General features: G+C 39.9%; 2 long non-coding RNA genes across 2 annotated transcripts; both read left to right on the forward strand.

Moving 5' to 3' along the window:
* The first annotated feature begins 7,197 nt into the window (after positions 1 to 7,197).
* On the forward strand, positions 7,198 to 9,177 carry LOC131096115 (uncharacterized). Its single transcript, XR_009115960.1, has 4 exons — positions 7,198 to 7,304; positions 7,923 to 7,986; positions 8,678 to 8,753; positions 8,877 to 9,177. It is a non-coding gene; the product is annotated as an uncharacterized LOC131096115 (long non-coding RNA).
* An 11,835-nt stretch (positions 9,178 to 21,012) lies between these two features.
* LOC131095912 (uncharacterized) lies at positions 21,013 to 24,141 on the forward strand. The gene is made up of 4 exons (XR_009115932.1): positions 21,013 to 21,073; positions 21,765 to 21,840; positions 21,963 to 22,729; positions 23,883 to 24,141. It is a non-coding gene; the product is annotated as an uncharacterized LOC131095912 (long non-coding RNA).
* Positions 24,142 to 26,257: the final 2,116 nt, after the last annotated feature.

The following is a 26,257-nucleotide window of genomic DNA, read 5'->3' on the forward strand; positions in this document are numbered from 1 at the left end:
AAAGATAAATGCATAAGTAAGCAATAGACATTAAAATTATATTACATTATATATACATTATATATATTATTATTATTATATATATATATATTATATATATATACATTATATATATATACATTATATATATTTTATATATATATTATATAAATTAATATACATTATAAATATGAATGTAAAAATTGAACATGAGGATAAAATCTATTTAAATATTGTTTAAAACAAAGGTTGGGCTTTTTTATTCTTGTGTTAGAGGCAGGGTTTTTATTTTAAATAATATGAATGTAGATATTATTGTTATATATTTCTAAATATTGAGATATACAATCAAGATATAAATATATAACCGCAAAATATAAATAAATACAAATAATAGGAAGAGATGTAATGAAGAATACAAATAACAGTATACATAAGTATACATTTTAAATGTAAATGTGAATATGAACCTGAAAAATAGAATTTAAAAAAATATTTAAGTAGAGTTTTGAAGAAAGGGGTTCTTTTTGGCTTTAATGTGGATGGAGGCAAAGGTTTTATTTTAAATAACCCAAGTGTTAGAGAAGTAAAAATAGTAACAGAAATACATACTTACTATGTAAAAATATTTATAAAAATATACAAATAAAGTTTTAGGGATATATGCAATATGGAATAGAAATGTATTTATAAAAAGAAATGTATAAATGGACAGTGTACATCAATATACATTGTAAATAGAAATGTGAATATTAATATGAAAAAATATTTAAAAAAATATTTAATTATTTTTTTAATTTTTTTTTTTTTTGTATTTTGTTTGGTTTTGTTTTGTCTTTTATCCTATTAGATTAGAGGCAGAAGTTTTTTTTGCCTCTTCCCGGTTGTTTTGGGGCATTTATTTCAGAGCAGTTTTCGGCGGGGGTCGCCCCTGTTCTTTTTTGCCGCCTTCGCTGCCGCAGCCCCGAGGCGCGCTGCGCCCCCGGCTGGGGCGGGCGGCAGTGCTGCCGCCTTGTGGGCAGACGCGGTACTGCAGGCGTGCAGCGAGAGGCGGCCAGCTTGGGAGTGGCGCGTGGGCGATGTCGCGGAGTTTTGGTTGACCTTCTCAAGATGGCGGCGAAAAGGGCGGGAAAGTGGAGGACCGGGTGGGTGTTTAACTGCACTGCCTGCACGGAATACCGACGTCATGGCGGCCCCGAGGGATTTTTCGGTGGCGTTTCATGTGTACCCGAGACATGCTGTGAGCTCAGCGGCGCCGCGGGCGGGCGTATTTTGGCGGGTTTGTGAGAGGCATCTGGGTAAACGCCTCGCTGTGCCGGGGTCCTCTCACGTCGGCTTTCCCGCCCTGAGGGAGCCGAGCCGGGCCGAATAGTTCCGAAGAGCCGAAGAGCCGAGTGTGGCCGGAAAGAGCCGAGTTTCCCCGAAGACCGAGTGTGGCCGAAAAGAGCCGAGTTTCCCCGAAGAGCCCAGTGTGGCCGCAAACAGCCGACTGCAACCCAAGAGCCCAGTGCGGCCGGAAACAGCCCAGTTTACACCAAGAGCCGATCATAGCCGACTGCAACCGATAGCCGACTGTAGCCGACTTGAGCCGCATTTAGACAGTGTGCCGAATACGACCGAGTTTAGCCGAACTGAAACGAGTTTAGACCAAGAGCCGAAGCAAGCCCAATTCAGCCGAGTTTCATTCAACAGAACCGAACGACGCCGCAGCGCTCTGCATGCAGTGCGCCTGTGCAGACGGCAGGGGGCGCTGTGCCTGCAGTGCGCCGGTGCAGACGGCAGGGATCGCTGTGCCTGCAGTGCGCCGGTGCACACGGCAGGGGGCGCTGTATAAAGTATAAAATATCAACTATCGATAAGAAGGGATAAAAGCTCTCTGTCAAGTGCAGCTGTAGAAAATTTCAGGCTCCCAGGGAATAAATCGTTTTCTTTAAATCATTTTCGTTTCGGAGTTTTTTTTACTCCCAGGTAGCCTGAAAGTTACTACTGCTGCTTTTTTATTCTAAAGCTAGAAAGGAAAACCAAGATTAGAAATGCAGGGAAAGAAAGAAAGAAAGAAAGTAAGAAAAAGAAAAAAAGGAAATAAGGAAAGGAAATGAAAGGAAGAAAGAAGGAAGGACAGGAAGGAAGGGAGGAAAGAAGGAAGACAGACAAAAAAACCCCAAAAACCAGGAGGGCAAGGAGAAACCTGGGGAAAAAAAATAAAAAGAAAAGAAAAAAGAAACCAACAAAAAACAAAGCCACAGAAAAAAAACTCGGGATGGGCGAGAAACACCCCCCCTCCCTGAAAAATCCAAGCTGGGCAAGAAACATCCCAGAAATACCACAAAAAAAAAAAAAAAAAAAAAAAAAAAAAAAAAAACAGGGAAAAAAAAAAAAAAAAAACAAACCTGAAAAAAAAAACAAGGGGGGCAAGGAAAAACCAGAAAAAACACCAAGATGGGCAAGAAGAAACGAAGAAAAAAACCCAAGAAGTGCCAGAAAAAAAAAAAATCAAGAAACAAGGCAAGAAAGAGAGGCAATAAAGGCCACAAAAAATTCAAGAAAAAACCCAAGACATGCCAGAAAAAGGTACGAAAATGGTTCTGCCAGGTGCGATCAAGGTGAGCGGGGTCAGATTCAGGTCCAGGAGATGAACAAGTGTCAGATTAGTTTGGGGCACTGCTGTGCAATGCAGCCGTGACAGGATTTATGTTTAAATATAGTTTAAATAAATTGGGGATTGTTTGGCTTTTATTGGGGTATAGGCTGGAGATTTCATAAAAAATATAAAACTAGAAATCCAAATATATCATCTATATGTCGATATCAATAAATATTTAATATATATAAATATCAGTAAAATAAATCTATTGTGTCAAAAGAATATACCTATTATTATATAAAAAGGTATTCTCTCCAATATACATAATATCTATAAATATAACAAATGAAAATTACAAATATAGATGTGAATAGAATTATGACAAACAAAATTATTTTTAAAATTTTAAATGTGTTTTAAATAAAGGGGTGTCTTTGCTTTTTATTTCGTTAGAGGCAGGGGTTTTAATTCTAAATAATATAAGTACTATAGAAATGTAAATCGACATACAGAAATATATAATAAATATATAGAGATACAAAGATATAATGCCAAACTATGAATAGAAATCTATGTAAGTAACATGAAGAGATGCAATATAGAATACAATTTTTATTATACAGTAATTTAAATTCTAAATATAAATGCGAATATAATTGTGAAAAATATATGATGGGGGCTCGGAGCAGCCCAGGTGTGAGCTGTAATGATGATGAGGGCTCGGAGCAGCCCAGGTGTGAGTGTGAGGATGATGAGGGCTCGGAGCAGCCCAGGTGTGAGTGTGAGGATGATGAGGGGCCGGCTCCTGCCGGGGCGAGGCTGTTTTAGGGGGAGGCTTTGCCTCAGCTCCCTTTTGCATGGAGCTGCTGAGTGGAGGGGTTTATGGGGCGCTCCCGGCGCTGTCTCATGGAAGGACTGCGAGAGCTTCCCACAGGGTCGGGGGCAACGCCTGGATTCGCGCTTGGGTACGTGGAGCATCGCTTAAAGGAGGTGCCGAGGGACGAATCTTTGTGCCGGGGAGCAGCGGCCGAACAGGTGAGCCCGTGTGGGTTCGGAGCGGGGAATTTTCTCCTTCCCCTTTGCAATTTCATCTTGCCAGTCCCTCCCCGGGTCCCCAGGAACAAAAATGGAGCTTATGAAGACAAAAGGAATTAAGGAGAAGGAAGCAGCTCCTCTTCTTTTATTGTCTGCGTTTGACCTGAGGGGATCCCTCTTGACTTGTGGTTTTAAGGGTGTTGATTGCAGGAAAAGCTGCATTTTCCAGGCGGTTAGGGGTATCCCGGGGGTGACAGGGAATCCCTGCGTTCTATTCTAAGGGGAATGGGAAAAGTATTCTTGTGGTATTCTGGGTTTGATTTGAAGGCAGCCACCCCATTTGCACCACCCTCGGGTTTAAATGGAGGGGGCAGCCCTGGTGTCCCTCCTTTTCAAGGGTTTGAATGGAGGTCGAAATCGCCCTTTCCCATCAGTCAAAGGCTTTCATTTGGGGAGCGCCCCTTCTTTTCTGCTCTCCTAGGGGGTGAAATTGGAGGGGAGAACACATTTCTTTGCCCTTGTTGAAGTGAGGTGCGCCCCGTCTGCGGTTTCGGGGTTGGCTTGCGGGAAGCCGCAGCTCCGGCAGCGTTTGCAGGGCTGCAATGGGGCTGTGCCGCTGCATTGGAGGGCGCTGCCCGTGCCCGCGGCCCGGCGCGGAACGTTCCCGCTCGGGAGCGCTGCTGGCACGGCCCGGGCAGCTGCCGGGGCGCACGGGGGATTCGGCGCGGCCGGGCCGGCCGAGGGCGGCAGTGGCGGAGCCGCGCCGGTGCGAGCCGTGCGGAGCCGAGCGGAGCCGGGCCGGGCCGGCCAAGGGCGGCAGAGGCGGCGCGGGCGCTGCTGCGCCGGCCCGGGCGGTGCCGGCCGCTCCGTCCGCTCCGGGCGCGGGGCTCGGGCGCCGCCGGTAGCCCCGGGCCCGGTGCCGGCCCCGCCGGGCAGGGGCAGCGGGCGGAGCTCCCCGGGACGGCGCCGGCCCCGCGCGCCGGAGCGGCCGCCGCAGGAGCCGCTTTCCTGCCGGGAGCCGCGCTCCGTCCGGGGCCGGCAGCGAGCGCGGGGTTCGGCCGCTCCAAGTTCGGCGGTGCCGTGGCTCGGAGGCGCTTTGGAGGCGTCGATGGCATCGCTGGGTTCGGTTTGCAGCGGGTGTCCGCTAAGGGGTACGGTGTTCTTCCTGAGCGGCACGGTTCTCGGTGCCGGTAGGGATGATAAAGGTTCGTTTCGGATTGGGTTTTGTAGTCGGATATATATTTTTTTGCCGGGGTATTATGTTTAGAAGGGCGCGCAATGTTTTTTACGGGTCGTAGCGCGAAGCAGCGGTTCGCATTTTAATTCTGTTGCGGTGGCTTTTATTAGCGTGAGTGTGTAGTGTTTGTTTTGGGGGGCTTGGGGAAGCGTCCTGTCGTTCATAGCAGCGGGTTTTTAATCTGGATAATTGCATGTGTGTTTATCGTCTTCCAGGGCTTTTATTTGTTCGGTTTGTTTGATTGTAGTGTATGTTTTATGGTTACGGGTAATTTGGGGGACATTGTTTATGGTTACGTTTGTCTTTAGTCTTTGTGTTTGTTTCTAGGTGGTATTTTTATTTTGATAGCTTGAGGCACTATGGGTTTATTCAGTTGGGAATAAGTTTTTTGTTGCAGATTTCAGTTTATTTGGTTTTTGGTATTATTCTTGTTGTTGCTTTCTTTATTTTCTTTTTTTGGTTGTTGTTGTTGTTGTCTTTTAATGTATTTGAGTATTGTTTATCAGGGTTTATTTTGGGAACGTGGGTATTTATATGGTGGGTTTTTAAAGTATTTATTTATTTGGGTAGTTAATTTCTTAGTTTTTAGTGGTTGAGATGTTTTTCCATTTTGTTAATTAGTTCAGGTTTAAAGTTATTTTTACAGAGGATTGTTTATTCTTTGAGTTAGTGTAGAGGTAGAATTGCGTTGGTTTTTTCTTTTTTAGTAACGTTCAGGGTCAGTGGCACTGTCTTGAGTTTAGTAGATTGGTTTGACTTTTTTTTAGTACTTTTTGTAATTTGCTGTGTGTGTTTCTAGAGGATTTTCTTTTATTTTGGTTCCATTTTTCTGTCGTGATGAGAATTGTTATTGGAAAGAGTGTTCTTTGTTTTTTCGCTGACACTTGTTTGGCTGTTGGAGGTCTCTTGATGTTTTTGGAAGATATTGGTGGGAATTTGATGCTGTTTGTTCTGTCATTTCATTTAGGAATTGGATTTTAAATATACAATTATGACTCTAACTATATTGAAACAAAAGAAATAGATGTGTAGCAATGGGAATGAGCCAATTTTATTTTTATATATTCGGTCAATTTTTAAAATTTAACATGTAACATGAGTCATTATATGTTACAATAAGTTATTCTAATTTTAATCGAGTATTGTGTATGTTTTTAGATATATGAATAGAGAATATAAATGTAAATACAACCCAAACAAAAATACAAATATATAAATGTATTGCAACTATATGCAGATATATAAAAAATTAATAATAAATTGTAAATATAAAATAACATAAATTGATACAATATATAATACAAGTGATACTGCATATATTTTATGAAAAATATTATAGGAAATGGATATAAAATAGATATAAATACGGATGTGATATATCTATCTATCTATATCTATCATTTGTTGTATATTATGATAAATACAACTATAAAAAAACATTTAGGTAGTTTAAAATAATGGATGGTTTTGTTTTTTTCTTTGCCAAAGCAGTGGTTTTCGTGTAAAAATTACAAATACAAATAATATAAAGGTAGAAATATGAGTATAGAAATATATCATAAACACGTTAAAGATTTATATAAAAATTAGAAATATAAGGAAAAATAAGTTGTAGCAGTAGATATGGTAAATAATTTAAAAAATATTTCCCGTATATTTTTTGAATAAGGTGCATATTATATATAGTTGTTAATATAATACATCAATATAAACGATAAATATATATAAAATATCAACTATCTATAAGAAGGAATAAAAGCTCTATGTCACGTGCAGCAGTAGAAAATTTCAGGCTCCCAGGGAATAAATAGTTTTCTTTAAATCATTTTCGTTTTGGAGTTTTTTTTTTTTTTACTCTCGGGTAGCCTGAAAGTTTCTACTGCTGCTTTTTTATTTAAAAAAATATCCTTTTTTAAAGGTGGAAAGGTAAACCAAGATTAGAAATATAACAAAGGGGAAGGGAAAGGAAAGGAAAGGGAAAGGGAAAAGGAAAAGGGAAGGGAAGTGGTGAAAAACAGAGTGAAAAAAGTAAAAAGAGTTGGAGGGAAAAAGAGAGGGCATTGGGGAGGAGCGGTGCTGCCTCAGGTCCTTCCCCGCCCGGGGGCGAAGGACCCGTTTCATGCCCTGGAGGGACTGCAGCTGCCGGTGGCTCCCGGGGGACGGAGCGGTGGCTGCCAGCCCGAGACTCCAACTCCCGGCAGGCCCTGCTGCTGGCGCGGCATGTGACGCAACGGGCGACGCGGCCCGGCATTTTTCTCTAAATCGGCGGTAAATACAGCTGAGTAAAATTAGCTTGGTTTTCTTCCTTCTTCTGTAACTGAACTGTTTTTATTAAAAATCCTATTTGAATATGTGGAAAAAGTGGGGATGTCCTGTAATATATCGTCGCTTTTCTTGTTTACAGGGTACTGAGAAAATACGTCTCCCTTAGAGTCCCACGGAAAGGTTCTCAGTGCGCTCTCTATCAAGGTATGTATTTACAAATAAGTGATCCCTTTAGATATTTGCCTGTGTACCTTTTCCTGTAATTCAGAGCTTGCGTTCTGTGGGTTTTATGATAAACCTGTAAAACATGTAAAAATGGTTTTGCAAGTCTTAATCGTTGAAGGCAGCAATAAGTGGATTTAGAGCCTGTTCTTGACCAGACAAAGAGAAAAAGTGTGACTTTGATGCTGAACTTGTCATTTTTCATTTGACTTGTCTTGAATGATTTAGGAATAGAGAGAACTAGAAAAAGAGAGAAATAGAATTGATTATTGAGCACTCCTCAAATGCTCACCATGATTCAGTGTAGAGCCAAAGGGAAGGGTGATGGAAGAGAGCTCTGTGCTTTGGAAGGAAATAAATTGAAACCTGACCTCCTCACAGAGTCTCACTAACTTCTTTTGTTTTAAAATACAAAATACGATTAGGAAGTGTTGGAAGTTAGTGTTTTGGGAAAGAAACGGCAGTTCCACAGAACATTCCATTTCACAGAGGCTCTGGGAACGATTCATGTTGTAAGTGCTGTCACTGCAATCAGTTGGTGGTTCAGCCTTGAAACGTGCACTTGGCCTTCTATAAAGCACTGTTTTGTTTGCCTTTCAGTGCTATGAGTCTTGATAGATTGGAGAAGAGCCCAAGAGAAATTTTTCATCCCTTGATATAAAAGGTAGGAAGTGACTTTTTTAGGTTTGGTTCTTTTTCTTTGTTATTTTCTGGAAATAAAAGTAATTAAGTATAGGTACTACTGGTTTGTTTCTTCCAGTAGCAGGTGATAACAATAGCAGTAGTACTAGTAAAAATAATAATAGAAATAATAATAATAGTAATGTAATACTACGTAAACTGTCTTTATCCATTGAACTGGCCATTTCAAATCAAAACTTCTAAACACAAATCAAACCATCATCCTTGTAGAATCTTTCACAGCAGCGGGCTAAAGATCCTGGTTTTGTTGACAGGATTTATTGGTTCTGGAAGAACAAGGGGGAAGTACAAGCCTAACTACTTCTAGCTCACAGAGCCGTCCAGTGAACCCAGCTTTGTGTTTTGGTGGGCTTGTGATGACTTTGAAATCAATTGCTCATTCCAGTAAAAAAAAATTCATGTTTTTTTGAACGTGACAGCAGAAATAACTTTAGGCACCAACTGAATAATAATAGATCACCAGTTTAAGTTAAAAATTCATGCTATACTATCAAAATTTAAAGGTAAATTATTATGTGTTAGGTGATGGTATAAAGTGTATGTTCTAATGTGTAATGCAAAGATACTTACGTACCTGAAAGTCCTTAGAGGAAACAAATTTTTATGTCTGCTGTTTGATTGTTTACCATACGATATTTGGTTTCATTTCCCAGGGATCGGTGAATTTTAACTTTGGAGTCCCCTATGCTAAGGATGCTCAGCTTACAGGTGATGAAATGTTCAGTAATGGTGAGTTTTTCACCTTCTCTTTAATTGCTATGCTGATCTGAATAAGAAAAAAAAAAAAAACAAAAGCAAGAGAAAAAAAAGGATAGTTTATTATTTTTTACGCTGTTATGTTTGTTTCCTCAGTATTTGCTGCAGCTCTGCTTACCCAAGCTTTGGGTTCCTTCTGTCCCACTGGGAGTTGCCCAATTTGGTTGCATCTGGTGAAATTCACCCTGAGACCTTACAGAACCAGCTCCAGCTACGTGAGAGCCATTTGCAGTTCTCTCCAGACGCCTGGAGAATGGGCGACGTTTCTGAGGATCCGGCGAGCGTGCTTCTGTCAAAACTCAGTCTGTGAAATTCCTGGGGAAAACCCTTCTGTGTCCTGAAGGGTTCAAACTCTGGTGAGGATCCAGTTATCAGGTGCTCACCTGGATGGTTCCAGCTGCCAAAGGTAACACTTGTACTCTTGCCCTGTAGTTTACATCTATTGTATTTTTGTTATTTTCAAGATTTTTTGTCTTTGCAAAATATTGTGCATTTCACTCTTTGGAACCTCTCAGATGGTTCTTTGGTGCAGCACCACCCCGTGGGACACTTGGCTGCTGTCCTGAAGGGGTTGGTGGCTAGAATTGTAAATCCTGGCGAGTTTATAAGTCTTCTGTCCCCAGGGAGGTGTCATGCTTTGTTTACTTTTGTTCTGTTGGTTAGGCGCTGCTTCTCGTTGCAAGTATGAATTTCAAACTGCCCTGTTCTTATTTTAACTGTTTTCCTGGTTCTCTCCCTACGGCAGGGAAAGACTCTCGTATCCTTGTCGTCGGGCTCAGTGCTGTCCAAGAAGATACAGAGACTAAAAAAATCATAAGAAGCAAAATATGACTGCAGGGAAAAGAAGCTGGAGAGAACAGAAGGTGATGTTGTTATCCTTACCCTGTATTAGAGACATCCGCTGTGCTTTGATGCTGGCAGCTGCCAGGGGCTTGTTAGCTCTTTGTAGGCAGGTGTAGGTGTTCACTTGTAGGTTTTTTCTCTGGACAAGGCAATTCAAACTTTGCTCAGCTGATATTTGCAGATTACTCTCTAGCACAGTCCAGCATGACATTTCTGAATGTTGTAAAAATACCATGTTACTTGGAAATTGCTAATGAAGAGAAGCTTTAGGGGAAAATAAGATTTCAGGGTTGGAAGATGTGAGAAGAATTGTGTGGGGATGTTAGACTGAAGTAAAGCACACTTGAAGCTGGACTGGCACGCTGGCAGGTCCCCTATTAAACAGTAGTGCTGAGATTAGCCTGGGGGTTGCCCATTGTTTCTGTAGAAATCAATGTTTCCTGGTCTTGAGAGGTAAGCTGCTTTGAAAAGCTGGAAGGTGCAGCATGCTGACAATCTCCGTGCTTTGGATTAAAAGTAGATTTCAGAAGGGTCCTAGGCTTTTGTCTTTTCCTAGAAGTCGATGTAATCCTGTCGAGGAGTTTTTAGTTCTGTGTTGCCATGTCATCCATCAGAGCCCTGTTGTACTAATCTTCGTACAAGTACAAAACAAAAAATCAGACCCTGTCCCAAGCACTTAGAGGCCAGAACACGATTTCCTCGGGCTGCCATTTGCGTGCCATCGATACTCACCACGAATTGAGCCCTCTGGCTCTGACAGAGCCCCTGGATGCTGACGGAAGGGGGCTGGTCACAGACCCTGGAGGTGCCTGTCCCCCAGGGAGGGAGAGGCCGAGGCAGTGTGGCCTGCAGGGAGGGTGTCGTCCCCAGAGAGCAGCCGGCGACTCCATGCCTGCCCGGGGCTGCGGGTGCCCCCTCGGGGTGGACGCCTGCCCTCAGGTTTCCCTCTCGGCACCCGGGGAGGGAACCAGGTCCATCCGTGTGGCAGCTGCAGGGCCTGCAGGCTCTGGGCCCTGGAGCCGAGTGAGCCTGAGCTGCTGCATGCTTGCTGTGAGCTTTGGGGTGAGCGTGCATCACTGCAGGCCTGGGATGGATTGAAATGCGCTGAGGAAAGCACAGGGAGGGAGGGAGGGAAGGAAATGCTCTGTTAACATGTGCCAATTCTTCTGTCAGACTCATCACGGCGGGACAGCGTGAAGACTGAAAGTGTAAGAAGATGTGGAGGGAAAGAGAGAATCTGACAGGAGCATCGGACGCACGAGTGCAGGAATTTTGCTTTTTTGCTTGGATGTAAACTCAGGCGTTGAAAGGAATTTGGGAGTGAGAAGGGACATTTCAGAAGGAGAAGAAGCAAAAGAAGTTGTTGTTGTTACAGTCCTGGCAAAATCTTTTGTTCTAGCTAATAAAAGAAGTTAGTTTAAAAAACAAAAAGGAAAAAATGTAGTGTTTTTTTTTTTCCTTCACTATGATATTCATTGGTGGTATATGGTGTGTTGTTTCATTTCTTGGTAGTATTAAGTCTGTGTAAATTGTTTTTTGAGTGAAGCTGACTTTCTGGATGGGTTGGTTTGTATTTGAGGCAGGATTAATTTCAATAGGATTCTTTCATAGATTTCTGATGGGTATTACTGGGATTTTGGTTTTGTTTGCTGTATGTATAAACATAGAGCTTTGGTAGGGCCAGCTGGGCGTCTGGAGTTTTGGGTGTGAATTTATTAGATGGCTTTTGTTAGATGCAGTTTTTAATTTTTGAAATGTTTTTCAGTGTAGTGGTTTTAAGGTGGTTTTTAAGAATTCATTGTATTGTTTTCTGTTGTTTGTAGTTGGTGTATGATAAGGGATGTGGTGTGACTTTTTGAACATTATGGTTTTGGTGTTCCTAAGTTCTGATTTCTTTGTGGTTCAATATTTTTTTTTATTTTTATTTTTTGGGACAGGGGCATTTATATGGTGGGTTTTTATAGGCAATATGTTTTTTAATTTAGGTAGTGATATTTTTTAATATTTTAATAGTTTAGGTTTTTTATTTTCATGGTTTTAATTATTTTTTTTAATTTTTTCAAATAACTTTTATAGATGACATGTTATTATTTGTGCATTAACATAAAGGTAGAGCTTTGGGGACTTTTTTTAGTAATGTTTAGGGTCAGTTGTGCAGTTTTGAGTCTAGTGCGTTGGTTTGATTTAATTTTTATTGGGTGTTTGTTTTTATTAGCAGTTGTGTCATTTTCAAGGTGTGTTTGAGTTTTTTGGGGTTTTTGAGATACTGGTTTAGGAGGAAGTTTATGATGAGCATGTGCGGAGGTTTTGGGCTACTTTATAGTGGGATTTGAAATTTATTTACAGTTAGGTTTATTTGAGTTTTTATTAGGGTTCAATGACGTTGTGGGATGTTTGTTCCATTAGTAACAGAAATAGGTTTTGTTTTGCTGTGCTGCGATGGGATGGGCGTGTGCTGCGTGCCGGTGCTGACAAAGGTACAGTATTGTTGTGGCTCTGGTGTGTCGGGTTAATGAACTGACATGGGTTAATATAGAGATGAAAATAGAAATAAATATAAATTGAAAAGTAAATATAAAATTAGAGTGGTAAACATAAATATAGATAACAGATACATACATAAAACTATAATACATGGTATATAATTGTAACATGTTATCATATAGATAAATGATAGTCTATTATATATAGATATATATACACCAAGATATATAAATATAGATTGTAAATATAAAAATATTTAAATAGAGTTAAAGTAAATTGGGGGGTTTTATTAGGGTATAGGCTGGGGTTTTTAAAAGATAGAAATAAAATATAAATTCAGATATACAAATGTATATAGAAATACAAATATCTATACATATTTAAACAAATATAAGTAAAAAATAAATATATAATACAGAAAATATATATCTATGATTATATTAGAAGGTATTCTCTCTAATATATATAATATCTATGAATAGAATAAATAAAAATATCCATATAAATATCATTATAATTTTGAAAAATAAATTTACTTCCTAAATTTTAAATCTGGTTCAAATAAAGGGGTGTCCTTGGTTTTTCTTTGGTTAGAGGCAGGAGTTTTATTTTAAATAATATAAGTAATATAGAAATGTGGATCTTAAGATAGAAATATATAATGAATATATAAAGAGAAATTGCTAAACTATGCCTATAAATTTAAATATAAAGATATGTAAGTAATATGAAGAGTTGTAGTATAGAATATAAATAACATTATATGGCAATATAAATTATAAATGGGAATCTAAATATAAAAATATGTAAATATAGTTTAAGAGAAAGGGAATGTTTTGGCTTTTATTTAAGTAGAGGCAGGGTTTTTATTTTGAATATTATAAGGGTTCCAGAAGTAAAAATCTTGACGCAGAAATATTTAATCAATATAAAAAACATGAATAAAAATATATGAAAAATATAAATACCTACTCGCATTGGATGTAATATAGAATATAAATTTATTTATAAATTGACATTGGTAAAGATAAATGCATAAGTAAGCAATAGACATTAAAATACATTAATTATATATTATATATATATAATATATATATTAATATACAATAATTTATTATATTACATTATATATACATTATATATATTATATATATATATATTATATAAATTAATATACATTATAAATATGAATGTAAAAATTGAACATGAGGATAAAATCTATTTAAATATTGTTTAAAACAAAGGTTGGGCTTTTTTATTCTTGTGTTAGAGGCAGGGTTTTTATTTTAAATAATATGAATGTAGATATTATTGTTATATATTTCTAAATATTGAGATATACAATCAAGATATAAATATATAACCGCAAAATATAAATAAATACAAATAATAGGAAGAGATGTAATGAAGAATACAAATAACAGTATACATAAGTATACATTTTAAATGTAAATGTGAATATGAACCTGAAAAATAGAATTTAAAAAAATATTTAAGTAGAGTTTTGAAGAAAGGGGTTCTTTTTGGCTTTAATGTGGATGGAGGCAAAGGTTTTATTTTAAATAACCCAAGTGTTAGAGAAGTAAAAATAGTAACAGAAATACATACTTACTATGTAAAAATATTTATAAAAATATACAAATAAAGTTTTAGGGATATATGCAATATGGAATAGAAATGTATTTATAAAAAGAAATGTATAAATGGACAGTGTACATCAATATACATTGTAAATAGAAATGTGAATATTAATATGAAAAAATATTTAAAAAAATATTTAATTATTTTTTTAATTTTTTTTTTTTTTGTATTTTGTTTGGTTTTGTTTTGTCTTTTATCCTATTAGATTAGAGGCAGAAGTTTTTTTTGCCTCTTCCCGGTTGTTTTGGGGCATTTATTTCAGAGCAGTTTTCGGCGGGGGTCGCCCCTGTTCTTTTTTGCCGCCTTCGCTGCCGCAGCCCCGAGGCGCGCTGCGCCCCCGGCTGGGGCGGGCGGCAGTGCTGCCGCCTTGTGGGCAGACGCGGTACTGCAGGCGTGCAGCGAGAGGCGGCCAGCTTGGGAGTGGCGCGTGGGCGATGTCGCGGAGTTTTGGTTGACCTTCTCAAGATGGCGGCGAAAAGGGCGGGAAAGTGGAGGACCGGGTGGGTGTTTAACTGCACTGCCTGCACGGAATACCGACGTCATGGCGGCCCCGAGGGATTTTTCGGTGGCGTTTCATGTGTACCCGAGACATGCTGTGAGCTCAGCGGCGCCGCGGGCGGGCGTATTTTGGCGGGTTTGTGAGAGGCATCTGGGTAAACGCCTCGCTGTGCCGGGGTCCTGTCACGTCGGCTTTCCCGCCCTGAGGGAGCCGAGCCGGGCCGAATAGTTCCGAAGAGCCGAAGAGCCGAGTGTGGCCGGAAAGAGCCGAGTTTCCCCGAAGACCGAGTGTGGCCGAAAAGAGCCGAGTTTCCCCGAAGAGCCCAGTGTGGCCGCAAACAGCCGACTGCAACCCAAGAGCCCAGTGCGGCCGGAAACAGCCCAGTTTACACCAAGAGCCGATCATAGCCGACTGCAACCGATAGCCGACTGTAGCCGACTTGAGCCGCATTTAGACAGTGTGCCGAATACGACCGAGTTTAGCCGAACTGAAACGAGTTTAGACCAAGAGCCGAAGCAAGCCCAATTCAGCCGAGTTTCATTCAACAGAACCGAACGACGCCGCAGCGCTCTGCATGCAGTGCGCCTGTGCAGACGGCAGGGGGCGCTGTGCCTGCAGTGCGCCGGTGCAGACGGCAGGGATCGCTGTGCCTGCAGTGCGCCGGTGCACACGGCAGGGGGCGCTGTATAAAGTATAAAATATCAACTATCGATAAGAAGGGATAAAAGCTCTCTGTCAAGTGCAGCTGTAGAAAATTTCAGGCTCCCAGGGAATAAATCGTTTTCTTTAAATCATTTTCGTTTCGGAGTTTTTTTTACTCCCAGGTAGCCTGAAAGTTACTACTGCTGCTTTTTTATTCTAAAGCTAGAAAGGAAAACCAAGATTAGAAATGCAGGGAAAGAAAGAAAGAAAGAAAGTAAGAAAAAGAAAAAAAGGAAATAAGGAAAGGAAATGAAAGGAAGAAAGAAGGAAGGACAGGAAGGAAGGGAGGAAAGAAGGAAGACAGACAAAAAAACCCCAAAAACCAGGAGGGCAAGGAGAAACCTGGGGAAAAAAAATAAAAAGAAAAGGAAAAAGAAACCAACAAAAAACAAAGCCACAGAAAAAAAACTCGGGATGGGCGAGAAACACCCCCCCTCCCTGAAAAATCCAAGCTGGGCAAGAAACATCCCAGAAATACCACAAAAAAAAAAAAAAAAAAAAAAAAAAAAAAAAAAAAACAGGGAAAAAAAAAAAAAAAAACAAACCTGAAAAAAAAAACAAGGGGGGCAAGGAAAAACCAGAAAAAACACCAAGATGGGCAAGAAGAAACGAAGAAAAAAACCCAAGAAGTGCCAGAAAAAAAAAAAATCAAGAAACAAGGCAAGAAAGAGAGGCAATAAAGGCCACAAAAAATTCAAGAAAAAACCCAAGACATGCCAGAAAAAGGTACGAAAATGGTTCTGCCAGGTGCGATCAAGGTGAGCGGGGTCAGATTCAGGTCCAGGAGATGAACAAGTGTCAGATTAGTTTGGGGCACTGCTGTGCAATGCAGCCGTGACAGGATTTATGTTTAAATATAGTTTAAATAAATTGGGGATTGTTTGGCTTTTATTGGGGTATAGGCTGGAGATTTCATAAAAAATATAAAACTAGAAATCCAAATATATCATCTATATGTCGATATCAATAAATATTTAATATATATAAATATCAGTAAAATAAATCTATTGTGTCAAAAGAATATACCTATTATTATATAAAAAGGTATTCTCTCCAATATACATAATATCTATAAATATAACAAATGAAAATTACAAATATAGATGTGAATAGAATTATGACAAACAAAATTATTTTTAAAATTTTAAATGTGTTTTAAATAAAGGGGTGTCTTTGCTTTTTATTTCGTTAGAGGCAGGGGTTTTAATTCTAAATAATATAAGTACTATAGAAATGTAAATCGACATACAGAAATATATAATAAATATATAGAGATACAAAGATATAATGCCAAACTATGAATAGAAATCTATGTAAGTAACATGAAGAGATGCAATATAGAATACAATTTTTATTATACAGTAATTTAAATTCTAAATATAAATGCGAATATAATTGTGAAAAATATATGATGGGGGCTCGGAGCAGCCCAGGTGTGAGCTGTAATGATGATGGGGGCTCGGAGCAGCCCAGGTGTGAGTGTGAGGATGATGAGGGGCCGGCTCCTGCCGGGGCGAGGCTGTTTTAGGGGGAGGCTTTGCCTCAGCTCCCTTTTGCATGGAGCTGCTGAGTGGAGGGGTTTATGGGGCGCTCCCGGCGCTGTCTCATGGAAGGACTGCGAGAGCTTCCCACAGGGTCGGGGGCAACACCTGGATTCGCGCTTGGGTACGTGGAGCATCGCTTAAAGGAGGTGCCGAGGGACGAATCTTTGTGCCGGGGAGCAGCGGCCGAACAGGTGAGCCCGTGTGGGTTCGGAGCGGGGAATTTTCTCCTTCCCCTTTGCAATTTCATCTTGCCAGTCCCTCCCCGGGTCCCCAGGAACAAAAATGGAGCTTATGAAGACAAAAGGAATTAAGGAGAAGGAAGCAGCTCCTCTTCTTTTATTGTCTGCGTTTGACCTGAGGGGATCCCTCTTGACTTGTGGTTTTAAGGGTGTTGATTGCAGGAAAAGCTGCATTTTCCAGGCGGTTAGGGGTATCCCGGGGGTGACAGGGAATCCCTGCGTTCTATTCTAAGGGGAATGGGAAAAGTATTCTTGTGGTATTCTGGGTTTGATTTGAAGGCAGCCACCCCATTTGCACCACCCTCGGGTTTAAATGGAGGGGGCAGCCCTGGTGTCCCTCCTTTTCAAGGGTTTGAATGGAGGTCGAAATCGCCCTTTCCCATCAGTCGAAGGCTTTCATTTGGGGAGCGCCCCTTCTTTTCTGCTCTCCTAGGGGGTGAAATTGGAGGGGAGAACACATTTCTTTGCCCTTGTTGAAGTGAGGTGCGCCCCGTCTGCGGTTTCGGGGTTGGCTTGCGGGAAGCCGCAGCTCCGGCAGCGTTTGCAGGGCTGCAATGGGGCTGTGCCGCTGCATTGGAGGGCGCTGCCCGTGCCCGCGGCCCGGCGCGGAACGTTCCCGCTCGGGAGCGCTGCTGGCACGGCCCGGGCAGCTGCCGGGGCGCACGGGGGATTCGGCGCGGCCGGGCCGGCCGAGGGCGGCAGTGGCGGAGCCGCGCCGGTGCGAGCCGTGCGGAGCCGAGCGGAGCCGGGCCGGGCCGGCCAAGGGCGGCAGAGGCGGCGCGGGCGCTGCTGCGCCGGCCCGGGCGGTGCCGGCCGCTCCGTCCGCTCCGGGCGCGGGGCTCGGGCGCCGCCGGTAGCCCCGGGCCCGGTGCCGGCCCCGCCGGGCAGGGGCAGCGGGCGGGGCTCCCCGGGACGGCGCCGGCCCCGCGCGCCGGAGCGGCCGCCGCAGGAGCCGCTTTCCTGCCGGGAGCCGCGCTCCGTCCGGGGCCGGCAGCGAGCGCGGGGTTCGGCCGCTCCAAGTTCGGCGGTGCCGTGGCTCGGAGGCGCTTTGGAGGCGTCGATGGCATCGCTGGGTTCGGTTTGCAGCGGGTGTCCGCTAAGGGGTACGGTGTTCTTCCTGAGCGGCACGGTTCTCGGTGCCGGTAGGGATGATAAAGGTTCGTTTCGGATTGGGTTTTGTAGTCGGATATATATTTTTTTGCCGGGGTATTATGTTTAGAAGGGCGCGCAATGTTTTTTACGGGTCGTAGCGCGAAGCAGCGGTTCGCATTTTAATTCTGTTGCGGTGGCTTTTATTAGCGTGAGTGTGTAGTGTTTGTTTTGGGGGGCTTGGGGAAGCGTCCTGTCGTTCATAGCAGCGGGTTTTTAATCTCGATAATTGCATGTGTGTTTATCGTCTTCCAGGGCTTTTATTTGTTCGGTTTGTTTGATTGTAGTGTATGTTTTATGGTTACGGGTAATTTGGGGGACATTGTTTATGGTTACGTTTGTCTTTAGTCTTTGTGTTTGTTTCTAGGTGGTATTTTTATTTTGATAGCTTGAGGCACTATGGGTTTATTCAGTTGGGAATAAGTTTTTTGTTGCAGATTTCAGTTTATTTGGTTTTTGGTATTATTCTTGTTGTTGCTTTCTTTATTTTCTTTTTTTGGTTGTTGTTGTTGTTGTCTTTTAATGTATTTGAGTATTGTTTATCAGGGTTTATTTTGGGAACGTGGGTATTTATATGGTGGGTTTTTAAAGTATTTATTTATTTGGGTAGTTAATTTCTTAGTTTTTAGTGGTTGAGATGTTTTTCCATTTTGTTAATTAGTTCAGGTTTAAAGTTATTTTTACAGAGGATTGTTTATTCTTTGAGTTAGTGTAGAGGTAGAATTGCGTTGGTTTTTTCTTTTTTAGTAACGTTCAGGGTCAGTGGCACTGTCTTGAGTTTAGTAGATTGGTTTGACTTTTTTTTAGTACTTTTTGTAATTTGCTGTGTGTGTTTCTAGAGGATTTTCTTTTATTTTGGTTCCATTTTTCTGTCGTGATGAGAATTGTTATTGGAAAGAGTGTTCTTTGTTTTTTCGCTGACACTTGTTTGGCTGTTGGAGGTCTCTTGATGTTTTTGGAAGATATTGGTGGGAATTTGATGCTGTTTGTTCTGTCATTTCATTTAGGAATTGGATTTTAAATATACAATTATGACTCTAACTATATTGAAACAAAAGAAATAGATGTGTAGCAATGGGAATGAGCCAATTTTATTTTTATATATTCGGTCAATTTTTAAAATTTAACATGTAACATGAGTCATTATATGTTACAATAAGTTATTCTAATTTTAATCGAGTATTGTGTATGTTTTTAGATATATGAATAGAGAATATAAATGTAAATACAACCCAAACAAAAATACAAATATATAAATGTATTGCAACTATATGCAGATATATAAAAAATTAATAATAAATTGTAAATATAAAATAACATAAATTGATACAATATATAATACAAGTGATACTGCATATATTTTATGAAAAATATTATAGGAAATGGATATAAAATAGATATAAATACCGATGTGATATATCTATCTATCTATATCTATCATTTGTTGTATATTATGATAAATACAACTATAAAAAAACATTTAGGTAGTTTAAAATAATGGATGGTTTTGTTTTTTTCTTTGCCAAAGCAGTGGTTTTCGTGTAAAAATTACAAATACAAATAATATAAAGGTAGAAATATGAGTATAGAAATATATCATAAACACGTTAAAGATTTATATAAAAATTAGAAATATAAGGAAAAATAAGTTGTAGCAGTAGATATGGTAAATAATTTAAAAAATATTTCCCGTATATTTTTTGAATAAGGTGCATATTATATATAGTTGTTAATATAATACATCAATATAAACGATAAATATATATAAAATATCAACTATCTATAAGAAGGAATAAAAGCTCTATGTCACGTGCAGCAGTAGAAAATTTCAGGCTCCCAGGGAATAAATAGTTTTCTTTAAATCATTTTCGTTTTGGAGTTTTTTTTTTTTTTTACTCTCGGGTAGCCTGAAAGTTTCTACTGCTGCTTTTTTATTTAAAAAAATATCCTTTTTTAAAGGTGGAAAGGTAAACCAAGATTAGAAATATAACAAAGGGGAAGGGAAAGGAAAGGAAAGGGAAAGGGAAAAGGAAAAGGGAAGGGAAGTGGTGAAAAACAGAGTGAAAAAAGTAAAAAGAGTTGGAGGGAAAAAGAGAGGGCATTGGGGAGGAGCGGTGCTGCCTCAGGTCCTTCCCCGCCCGGGGGCGAAGGACCCGTTTCATGCCCTGGAGGGACTGCAGCTGCCGGTGGCTCCCGGGGGACGGAGCGGTGGCTGCCAGCCCGAGACTCCAACTCCCGGCAGGCCCTGCTGCTGGCGCGGCATGTGACGCAACGGGCGACGCGGCCCGGCATTTTTCTCTAAATCGGCGGTAAATACAGCTGAGTAAAATTAGCTTGGTTTTCTTCCTTCTTCTGTAACTGAACTGTTTTTATTAAAAATCCTATTTGAATATGTGGAAAAAGTGGGGATGTCCTGTAATATATCGTCGCTTTTCTTGTTTACAGGGTACTGAGAAAATACGTCTCCCTTAGAGTCCCACGGAGAGGTTCTCAGTGCGCTCTCTATCAAGGTATGTATTTACAAATAAGTGATCCCTTTAGATATTTGCCTGTGTACCTTTTCCTGTAATTCAGAGCTTGCGTTCTGTGGGTTTTATGATAAACCTGTAAAACATGTAAAAATGGTTTTGCAAGTCTTAAACCTTGAAGGCAGCAATAAGTGGATTTAGAGCCTGTTCTTGACCAGACAAAGAGAAAAAGTGTGACTTTGATGCTGAACTTGTCATTTTTCATTTGACTTGTCTTGAATGATTTAGGAATAGAGAGAACTAGAAAAAGAGAGAAATAGAATTGATTATTGAGCACTCCTCAAATGCTCACCATGATTCAGTGTAGAGCCAAAGGGAAGGGTGATGGAAGAGAGCTCTGTGCTTTGGAAGGAAATAAATTGAAACCTGACCTCCTCACAGAGTCTCACTAACTTCTTTTGTTTTAAAATACAAAATACGATTAGGAAGTGTTGGAAGTTAGTGTTTTGGGAAAGAAACGGCAGTTCCACAGAACATTCCATTGAACAGAGGCTCTGGGAACGCTTCATGTTGTAAGTGCTGTCACTGCAATCAGTTGGTGGTTCAGCCTTGAAACGTGCACTTGGCCTTCTATAAAGCACTGTTTTGTTTGCCTTTCAGTGCTATGAGTCTTGATAGATTGGAGAAGAGCCCAAGAGAAATTTTTCATCCCTTGATATAAAAGGTAGGAAGTGACTTTTTTAGGTTTGGTTCTTTTTCTTTGTTATTTTCTGGAAATAAAAGTAATTAAGTATAGGTACTACTGGTTTGTTTCTTCCAGTAGCAGGTGATAACAATAGCAGTAGTACTAGTAAAAATAATAATAGAAATAATAATAATAGTAATGTAATACTACGTAAACTGTCTTTATCCATTGAACTGGCCATTTCAAATCAAAACTTCTAAACACAAATCAAACCATCATCCTTGTAGAATCTTTCACAGCAGCGGGCTAAAGATCCTGGTTTTGTTGACAGGATTTATTGGTTCTGGAAGAACAAGGGGGAAGTACAAGCCTAACTACTTCTAGCTCACAGAGCCGTCCAGTGAACCCAGCTTTGTGTTTTGGTGGGCTTGTGATGACTTTGAAATCAATTGCTCATTCCAGTAAAAAAAAATTCATGTTTTTTTGAACGTGACAGCAGAAATAACTTTAGGCACCAACTGAATAATAATAGATCACCAGTTTAAGTTAAAAATTCATGCTATACTATCAAAATTTAAAGGTAAATTATTATGTGTTAGGTGATGGTATAAAGTGTATGTTCTAATGTGTAATGCAAAGATACTTACGTACCTGAAAGTCCTTAGAGGAAACAAATTTTTATGTCTGCTGTTTGATTGTTTACCATACGATATTTGGTTTCATTTCCCAGGGATCGGTGAATTTTAACTTTGGAGTCCCCTATGCTAAGGATGCTCAGCTTACAGGTGATGAAATGTTCAGTAATGGTGAGTTTTTCACCTTCTCTTTAATTGCTATGCTGATCTGAATAAGAAAAAAAAAAAAACAAAAGCAAGAGAAAAAAAAGGATAGTTTATTATTTTTTACGCTGTTATGTTTGTTTCCTCAGTATTTGCTGCAGCTCTGCTTACCCAAGCTTTGGGTTCCTTCTGTCCCACTGGGAGTTGCCCAATTTGGTTGCATCTGGTGAAATTCACCCTGAGACCTTACAGAACCAGCTCCAGCTACGTGAGAGCCATTTGCAGTTCTCTCCAGACGCCTGGAGAATGGGCGACGTTTCTGAGGATCCGGCGAGCGTGCTTCTATCAAAACTCAGTCTGTGAAATTCCTGGGGAAAACCCTTCTGTGTCCTGAAGGGTTCAAACTCTGGTGAGGATCCAGTTATCAGGTGCTCACCTGGATGGTTCCAGCTGCCAAAGGTAACACTTGTACTCTTGCCCTGTAGTTTACATCTATTGTATTTTTGTTATTTTCAAGATTTTTTGTCTTTGCAAAATATTGTGCATTTCACTCTTTGGAACCTCTCAGATGGTTCTTTGGTGCAGCACCACCCCGTGGGACACTTGGCTGCTGTCCTGAAGGGGTTGGTGGCTAGAATTGTAAATCCTGGAGAGTTTATAAGTCTTCTGTCCCCAGGGAGGTGTCATGCTTTGTTTACTTTTGTTCTGTTGGTTAGGCGCTGCTTCTCGTTGCAAGTATGAATTTCAAACTGCCCTGTTCTTATTTTAACTGTTTTCCTGGTTCTCTCCCTACGGCAGGGAAAGACTCTCGTATCCTTGTCGTCGGGCTCAGTGCTGTCCAAGAAGATACAGAGACTAAAAAAATCATAAGAAGCAAAATATGACTGCAGGGAAAAGAAGCTGGAGAGAACAGAAGGTGATGTTGTTATCCTTACCCTGTATTAGAGACATCCGCTGTGCTTTGATGCTGGCAGCTGCCAGGGGCTTGTTAGCTCTTTGTAGGCAGGTGTAGGTGTTCACTTGTAGGTTTTTTCTCTGGACAAGGCAATTCAAACTTTGCTCAGCTGATATTTGCAGATTACTCTCTAGCACAGTCCAGCATGACATTTCTGAATGTTGTAAAAATACCATGTTACTTGGAAATTGCTAATGAAGAGAAGCTTTAGGGGAAAATAAGATTTCAGGGTTGGAAGATGTGAGAAGAATTGTGTGGGGATGTTAGACTGAAGTAAAGCACACTTGAAGCTGGACTGGCACGCTGGCAGGTCCCCTATTAAACAGTAGTGCTGAGATTAGCCTGGGGGTTGCCCATTGTTTCTGTAGAAATCAATGTTTCCTGGTCTTGAGAGGTAAGCTGCTTTGAAAAGCTGGAAGGTGCAGCATGCTGACAATCTCCGTGCTTTGGATTAAAAGTAGATTTCAGAAGGGTCCTAGGCTTTTGTCTTTTCCTAGAAGTCGATGTAATCCTGTCGAGGAGTTTTTAGTTCTGTGTTGCCATGTCATCCATCAGAGCCCTGTTGTACTAATCTTCATACAAGTACAAAACAAAAAATCAGACCCTGTCCCAAGCACTTAGAGGCCAGAACACGATTTCCTCGGGCTGCCATTTGCGTGCCATCGATACTCACCACGAATTGAGCCCTCTGGCTCTGACAGAGCCCCTGGATGCTGACGGAAGGGGGCTGGTCACAGACCCTGGAGGTGCCTGTCCCCCAGGGAGGGAGAGGCCGAGGCAGTGTGGCCTGCAGGGAGGGTGTCGTCCCCAGAGAGCAGCCGGCGACTCCATGCCTGCCCGGGGCTGCGGGTGCCCCCTCGGGGTGGACGCCTGCCCTCAGGTTTCCCTCTCGGCACCCGGGGAGGGAACCAGGTCCATCCGTGTGGCAGCTGCAGGGCCTGCAGGCTCTGGGCCCTGGAGCCGAGTGAGCCTGAGCTGCTGCATGCTTGCTGTGAGCTTTGGGGTGAGCGTGCATCACTGCAGGCCTGGGATGGATTGAAATGCGCTGAGGAAAGCACAGGGAGGGAGGGAGGGAAGGAAATGCTCTGTTAACATGTGCCAATTCTTCTGTCAGACTCATCACGGCGGGACAGCGTGAGGACTGAAAGTGTAAGAAGATGTGGAGGGAAAGAGAGAATCTGACAGGAGCATCGGACGCACGAGTGCAGGAATTTTGCTTTTTTGCTTGGATGTAAACTCAGGCGTTGAAAGGAATTTGGGAGTGAGAAGGGACATTTCAGAAGGAGAAGAAGCAAAAGAAGTTGTTGTTGTTGTTACAGTCCTGGCAAAATCTTTTGTTCTAGCTAATAAAAGAAGTTAGTTTAAAAAACAAAAAGGAAAAAATGTAGTGTTTTTTTTTTCCTTCACTATGATATTCATTGGTGGTATATGGTGTGTTGTTTCATTTCTTGGTAGTATTAAGTCTGTGTAAATTGTTTTTTGAGTGAAGCTGACTTTCTGGATGGGTTGGTTTGTATTTGAGGCAGGATTAATTTCAATAGGATTCTTTCATAGATTTCTGATGGGTATTACTGGGATTTTGGTTTTGTTTGCTGTATGTATAAACATAGAGCTTTGGTAGGGCCAGCTGGGCGTCTGGAGTTTTGGGTGTGAATTTATTAGATGGCTTTTGTTAGATGCAGTTTTTAATTTTTGAAATGTTTTTCAGTGTAGTGGTTTTAAGGTGGTTTTTAAGAATTCATTGTATTGTTTTCTGTTGTTTGTAGTTGGTGTATGATAAGGGATGTGGTGTGACTTTTTGAACATTATGGTTTTGGTGTTCCTAAGTTCTGATTTCTTTGTGGTTCAATATTTTTTTTTATTTTTATTTTTTGGGACAGGGGCATTTATATGGTGGGTTTTTATAGGCAATATGTTTTTTAATTTAGGTAGTGATATTTTTTAATATTTTAATAGTTTAGGTTTTTTATTTTCATGGTTTTAATTATTTTTTTTAATTTTTTCAAATAACTTTTATAGATGACATGTTATTATTTGTGCATTAACATAAAGGTAGAGCTTTGGGGACTTTTTTTAGTAATGTTTAGGGTCAGTTGTGCAGTTTTGAGTCTAGTGCGTTGGTTTGATTTAATTTTTATTGGGTGTTTGTTTTTATTAGCAGTTGTGTCATTTTCAAGGTGTGTTTGAGTTTTTTGGGGTTTTTGAGATACTGGTTTAGGAGGAAGTTTATGATGAGCATGTGCGGAGGTTTTGGGCTACTTTATAGTGGGATTTGAAATTTATTTACAGTTAGGTTTATTTGAGTTTTTATTAGGGTTCAATGACGTTGTGGGATGTTTGTTCCATTAGTAACAGAAATAGGTTTTGTTTTGCTGTGCTGCGATGGGATGGGCGTGTGCTGCGTGCCGGTGCTGACAAAGGTACAGTATTGTTGTGGCTCTGGTGTGTCGGGTTAATGAACTGACATGGGTTAATATAGAGATGAAAATAGAAATAAATATAAATTGAAAAGTAAATATAAAATTAGAGTGGTAAACATAAATATAGATAACAGATACATACATAAAACTATAATACATGGTATATAATTGTAACATGTTATCATATAGATAAATGATAGTCTATTATATATAGATATATATACACCAAGATATATAAATATAGATTGTAAATATAAAAATATTTAAATAGAGTTAAAGTAAATTGGGGGGTTTTATTAGGGTATAGGCTGGGGTTTTTAAAAGATAGAAATAAAATATAAATTCAGATATACAAATGTATATAGAAATACAAATATCTATACATATTTAAACAAATATAAGTAAAAAATAAATATATAATACAGAAAATATATATCTATGATTATATTAGAAGGTATTCTCTCTAATATATATAATATCTATGAATAGAATAAATAAAAATATCCATATAAATATCATTATAATTTTGAAAAATAAATTTACTTCCTAAATTTTAAATCTGGTTCAAATAAAGGGGTGTCCTTGGTTTTTCTTTGGTTAGAGGCAGGAGTTTTATTTTAAATAATATAAGTAATATAGAAATGTGGATCTTAAGATAGAAATATATAATGAATATATAAAGAGAAATTGCTAAACTATGCCTATAAATTTAAATATAAAGATATGTAAGTAATATGAAGAGTTGTAGTATAGAATATAAATAACATTATATGGCAATATAAATTATAAATGGGAATCTAAATATAAAAATATGTAAATATAGTTTAAGAGAAAGGGAATGTTTTGGCTTTTATTTAAGTAGAGGCAGGGTTTTTATTTTGAATATTATAAGGGTTCCAGAAGTAAAAATCTTGACGCAGAAATATTTAATCAATATAAAAAACATGAATAAAAATATATGAAAAATATAAATACCTACTCGCATTGGATGTAATATAGAATATAAATTTATTTATAAATTGACATTGGTAAAGATAAATGCATAAGTAAGCAATAGACATTAAAATAC

The sequence above is a fragment of the Melospiza georgiana genome, chromosome Z (genome assembly GCF_028018845.1).
Source record: "Melospiza georgiana isolate bMelGeo1 chromosome Z, bMelGeo1.pri, whole genome shotgun sequence".
Taxonomy (NCBI): Eukaryota; Metazoa; Chordata; class Aves; order Passeriformes; family Passerellidae; genus Melospiza; species Melospiza georgiana.